The sequence below is a fragment of the Pinus tabuliformis genome, chromosome J (assembly GCF_031772625.1).
Source record: "Pinus tabuliformis cultivar Carrire ecotype Pingquan chromosome J, CPIR1, whole genome shotgun sequence".
In the NCBI taxonomy this organism is placed as follows: domain Eukaryota; kingdom Viridiplantae; phylum Streptophyta; class Pinopsida; order Pinales; family Pinaceae; genus Pinus; species Pinus tabuliformis.
The window spans coordinates 1,019,055,260-1,019,060,929 of record NC_142295.1 but is presented as its reverse complement, the minus strand read 5'-3'; positions in this window follow the sequence as shown (position 1 = coordinate 1,019,060,929).

Sequence of the window (5,670 nt, the reverse complement as noted above, 5' to 3'; positions counted from 1 at the left end):
TCTTTAATGGAAGGAGCCCAATGTGGTGCTTAATTTCCAACAGATCCTCTCAGGGATCACTTGAACCTCTCAAGCTTTCTATCTGCTCGATGTTTCCTTATGCTACAGGTCAGCTTGGCTCTCTGTCTTTCTGCTTCTTACTTTATTGTCTCTTCTTTGCTCTCGCTTTCTCTCTATCTTTGTTTTCCTCTCTATGTTTTGTTCTCTGTCTGTTCATGGCTAAAATCCAATCTGTCTCATGACTGCTCGCTTCCTCTTCCACCCCGTCGGATCGCCTGTTGCTGCTCGCTTGGAGTTCCCTGTCTCTGCGTCTTCATCAATGGCTCACAGGGAGTGGCCACTTGTCCTCTTACGAACTGCGCCAGCTCTTCCTCGTCGGTTCGGTTTTTCGGTTACACTGTGGAATGAGTCATCCGCCAACTCAGTGGTCAAATCGGACGTCAAACTTCTCTATGTCGCAGCTTAATTCCCCTGTCAATTCCGGTTTCTCCATCGGGCGCAATCTCCACCGTCAAATCTGGAGCCCCCAGATCCTACGACATTCACTCATTTCGCGCGGTTGACTTGCTCGACCGTTAGCGCGCGATGAGTGGTGGTTTTCTCTCTCCTCCACCTACCACGCGTCAGGCGCTAAATGGAATCGCTCGCTTTTCTTGAAATCTACTTACCGCCCAAGGGTGCCCCCGATATACTGTTGGTTTTGGAGCATGGCACCCGCCTTTCACCTTAGCGCTTTTCTCACAGTTTTCCCAGCTTCCATGCGACTAAGTGCTTCGGGGATTTTCCTTCTCGAGGGGTTTTGCCCAGCAATGCACTATTAGCGCATCAGAAATGCCCTCTTTTTCCCAATCTAGGCTTACCAAGTGCCAGTTTTGCCTCCTGTGCGGTCTTCATGGGCCTCGGTCAGCGCGCTTTGACCGAGGTCCTCGTCATTCCTTGCTGGCTGCAAACTGCCTTTGTCCAGAGGTCTTCCTAATCGCTCTGTGCTCATAATTCGAAGTCTGTCATGTTTTGATACAGCCATGGCTCTGTAATAATCTTGATGGATCCAATTTAGATCAGCTGCCCCAAGATGGTTCTTTCTGATCTCATTCTGAATGCAATCATCCCACAACCACTCCCATCTGGGAAGGTTTTCCCTTGCAACAATGCCATCCACAAAATTCTCCCAAGTCTTGGGAAACCATTCAAAGCAATCCTCACTAACTCAGTAGGTTTAATGATCTCATCTACGGCTGCCAACTCATCTCTCACTGAAGTGATCTTTGTGAGGTATGTTGTAGCACTTTTAGTCTTAACCATTTTAATGGCCTTCAGTTTCTCCTTTAGGACCATTTTTCTGTTTTCCTTTGAGCTCTGGTAAAGACTGGTCAAGGATGTCCACATCTCATGTGTATAAGTATTTCCTCTCACATGAGGAATGACATGATCTTTGACTCCTTCCAGAATCAATCTTTTTGCCTTAGCATTCTTCTTGTTAAACTCTGCAAACTATATGGGGTCATTAGGTACTGCTACTAGATTCTGTGTGGTATTTACCATAATGCCCCAGAGTTCTACTTCCTCAAAGATGATCTGGATTCTCTCCTTCCATGCATTGTAGTGTTATGCCCATCCAACCTGTCTTCAACTCTCAAACCCAAAGACATGTTTCATTGTCCTACCAAACTAAAATTTTCAAATTTGTGGTAAAGGTTTCTATTTTCTTTGTAAAAATCAACTTGCTGTAATTTACTTTGATGTCCCAAACTGCACTTTTCAGCCAACCAAACTCTGATACTATGAAGAAATTTCAACCCCCACTCTGGTTATCAGTTTTCCTTATCACTCCATGCATTTAGTTTTAAATCTAAGCATGATAAAAATTTTAAAATTTGGAAATGAAAATATTTTTTGAAAACACAAATTTAGAGATTTCACATCTGCTGAAATTGCAGAAATAAAACACAGTAAAATTATGACAGCCACACACAGAAAATAACACATTGATTTTTTATCAATGTGACCCTGGAAAAACCTCCCTACAACTCTTGGGAAAAACCAATTTGAGAGATCTTCTTTATTTCTGAAAATGCTTTTACAGAGAAACTAAAATACACAAAAAAAATTCCAGCAACCACAAATTACAACTTATCTTGATTTCCGTTCTTGAACTCCGCCTCAAAAATTGTGCCAATCAACAAACTGCCAAAATAAAAAAAAATTCCAGCAATAAAACAGCATTAAATGTTGTACGGCATGCCTCAAAAATCATGCCTGAAACCTGTTGTACGGACTGTACGAACCGTACGAATTTCAACAGTTCGAATTCCTCAAAAATCGTGCCCAAAACCTGCCTTGAAATTCATGCCCTTGCTTCTGTCCCTCTTCCTTGATTTATGTGCCTTTCTCCTGCTGTACGATTTTTCCTTGGGATGTGTGCCAATAAATGATGCTGCCCAGATTTGCTGAAATGTCTTCTTACTGCTCTCCTTCACTTCCTCACTGCTCAGAAATTTTTGCCTTGCTCTCTCTTCTCTTTCTCTCAAATGCTCATGAAAGAATGAAATTGATCTTTTCACTTCTCTTCTCCTTTTACTCTCTAAATGACCTTTTGGGTTACCCTAAAATCTAATGGCTGAGATTCATTTAGATCTAGGGATGAGAATAAATGTGAATTTAATTCTCACTTTCTATTTTTTAACTCATCCACTTAAATAAAGACCCACTTAGCCTTTTATTTCCATAGTCACTTTTTCACTTTCTAATTCTTCATTGACTTTAATAAAGTCACCTTTAAATTAGAATGTAACTTTACCACTTATAAAGTCACTTTTAAATTAAGTTGACTTTACCACTCATAAAGTCACTTTAGGAGAAAAGTACAAATAAATGTGGACACTTTTCCCTAGGCCAAAGATCAAAGCCTTAGGGAACCACTTGTCCTTTGGTACCCAAATTTTAACAAGCAACCTTGTCATAGGGAATCGATTGATTCCCCATCAACTCCTGAATCGAGCAAAATATCTAGGAAAAAATCAATCACAATAACCTCTAAGAATGTGGAACAATGAACAAAGATGTCTAATGTCCCACCCACTCCTGGTACACTGATTTCTCCCACCACTGATATAGGTACTAATGCATCTTGCATTGGTACATACGAAACCGCGATAAAATATGATGTTGTCTTTGGGGAAATCAGAATGATAGATGTCCGGAAAGTGTTCAATCGTAGGTTGAAGAAATCATGCCTTCAATGCTTCAAAGAAAATCTAGATATTCCATTATTGAAGATACCCATGCACCTTCGAAAGGCAGTCATCAATGGCATGCAAACTGAATTTGGGATAGGTTGGTCAGTAAAGCAAGTTAAAAAACAAATGACTCAAAACTGCAAGAGATTTTGTTGCAACCAAATGAAAAAGATAAAAACAGATTCCTCTCAATCTAAGGGCCAAAATAAGGCCAATTGTAGTAAGCGTGAAAGTATGGAAAGAGCTCATGAAAAACATATGATAAAGCAGATGCATGGAGGAAGTTTGGCATGGAGAGCATATAGGTATTTAAATTTGGTCATAATATTATTTCAAAATCATTAAATGATTTTTATATTTGACTGATGCATAATTAAATTGAATTAGTGTATGTTTCATGACAAGGCCTTGAAGGCCAGCCTTGCCAAATATCGTGCCACACATCATAGTGGCTAAACATGTTTAGAAGCTTTAGCATGTAAATTTGTAAGTATATTTAATATTTGAAATTATATATTTCTTTTTTATTTTGTACAAGAAAGTAAATGATTGGATATTAATTAATTTAACTTGTCCATCTGTTATGGTTTTATAGGAGCAATAATATGGTCATTATCCATCACAATTGGAATTCGATATGATACATGATAGAAGTCCATTTTTGTTATCTGAATGAGAATAAGGATTCATTAATTTAGTTGATTTTCAATAACTTACTTGGATACTGCTATGTTAATATGTCAATTTTCATTTCTTGTGTTGATTTGTTTATTTATTTGTAGCTTGAGTTCTTTTGTGCTCCCATCGGTCATAACACCCTTATAAATCACCAACCTTTCACTATGATCAAGTCCTTCGAAATCAATATCCAATCATGGCTTTATCAAGTCTTTTTCCAAAAACCTTAGGCAAAAGGAGGGATGCAACACCATGTAAAACATAACCCATAGACAAAAAAATAGATTACACGGGATTGATCGTAGATGCTTGGGTTGAGAGCACATTACATGGGATTGGTTATGGACCCAAGATATATGTGTTGAGGAGAACATGATGATTGCCATGGAAAGCAATAAGCCTTGTGATGAAGAGCACTTGAAACTTGCAACCCATGCTTAGAGAGTGCACCACCCAAGGATTGGTGTCTTGACATGTATACCTTGGAGAGAGAGAAATTCACTTGGAGACCTTATCTTGTGCATTAAATTAAATTTCTTGTGTAATTATTCCACTTTTGGTGGCATCCCTTACCTTCTATATATAAAGGGAAGACAATTTATTTGTCTACACTATACTCATTATTTTATCTATGTAATTGTCATGGAGAGTTCTTAGTGCTTGCGTGATGCAATAGAGGAGTACCTAGAGTTTGTGATGTAAACCTTAGAGAAGAAATGAAGATGAATTCTAGCACTAGGGATGATCTTGAGTCGTATCACTTGTCTTAGCAATTATTTTCCATATGGTAGGATGAAGGGTGTAATGAGGTATAAAACATTTATTTTGTAGTGATATATATATTGAATGAATTAAGTAGATATGTAGGGACATGGATATTATAATAGGAACATTTATGATGTAGGCCTGTGTTGGAGCCTGTTTAAACTTTGAAGACCTAGTTTGAAAGAAAGGACTTGAAACTCTATAGGAAACTTCCTTTTCTAGTCCTATGGGGAGTATGGTTAGCACACAACTTGGTGATTTTTCAAATCATAATTCTTCCTACATTCTAGACTACAACAGAAGTTTTCTCACTATTCTAGCTCTATCAGACTCTTATTAATCCTAAAAAAATTATAAAAGTGGGGCAGGTGATGATAGACCTATAGATGCAATGTGAACTATTTTTTGGAGAAATTAATGAATAAATTCAACTGACCTCCTTATTTGTGATTACAGGCTTCAAAAATTGACATTGTAGTATGGAGAGAAGAACATAAAGAACTTTGAGGTTTAAAGCATAGGGCTAAGCAAAATCCTATGCATTAGATCTACAAAAGAGAGCGTGAAATGAAAGAAAATAAGATACAGAGGCTGCGGAGTGCTTCATTAAGGTTTCTTACATAAATGTCACAGGTATCTCAATTATTCACATAACATTGATAAATATGTTAATGAAAGAAACCAACAACTTTATTACACAGGTCCCAGAAGAAGAATAACACAAATGCAAAGTTACTAAGAAACACCTCTTTGGCTTCCCTCTTTCAAGCTTTGACAAGCAAAATAAAATGGCTTGTTGTTAAAAAATATTATGTTACATCATCTGTTATGGCATTTTTTGTTACATCATTTGTTGTTACAACATCCGTTGTTACATCATTTGTTGTTACAACATCCGTTGTTATATCATTTGCTTCTCAATCCGTTGTTACCTATGTTTGTGCTTCTCAATTTTTTTTCTTGATCCCCCAAGTGTTGGTGTAATGTTGGG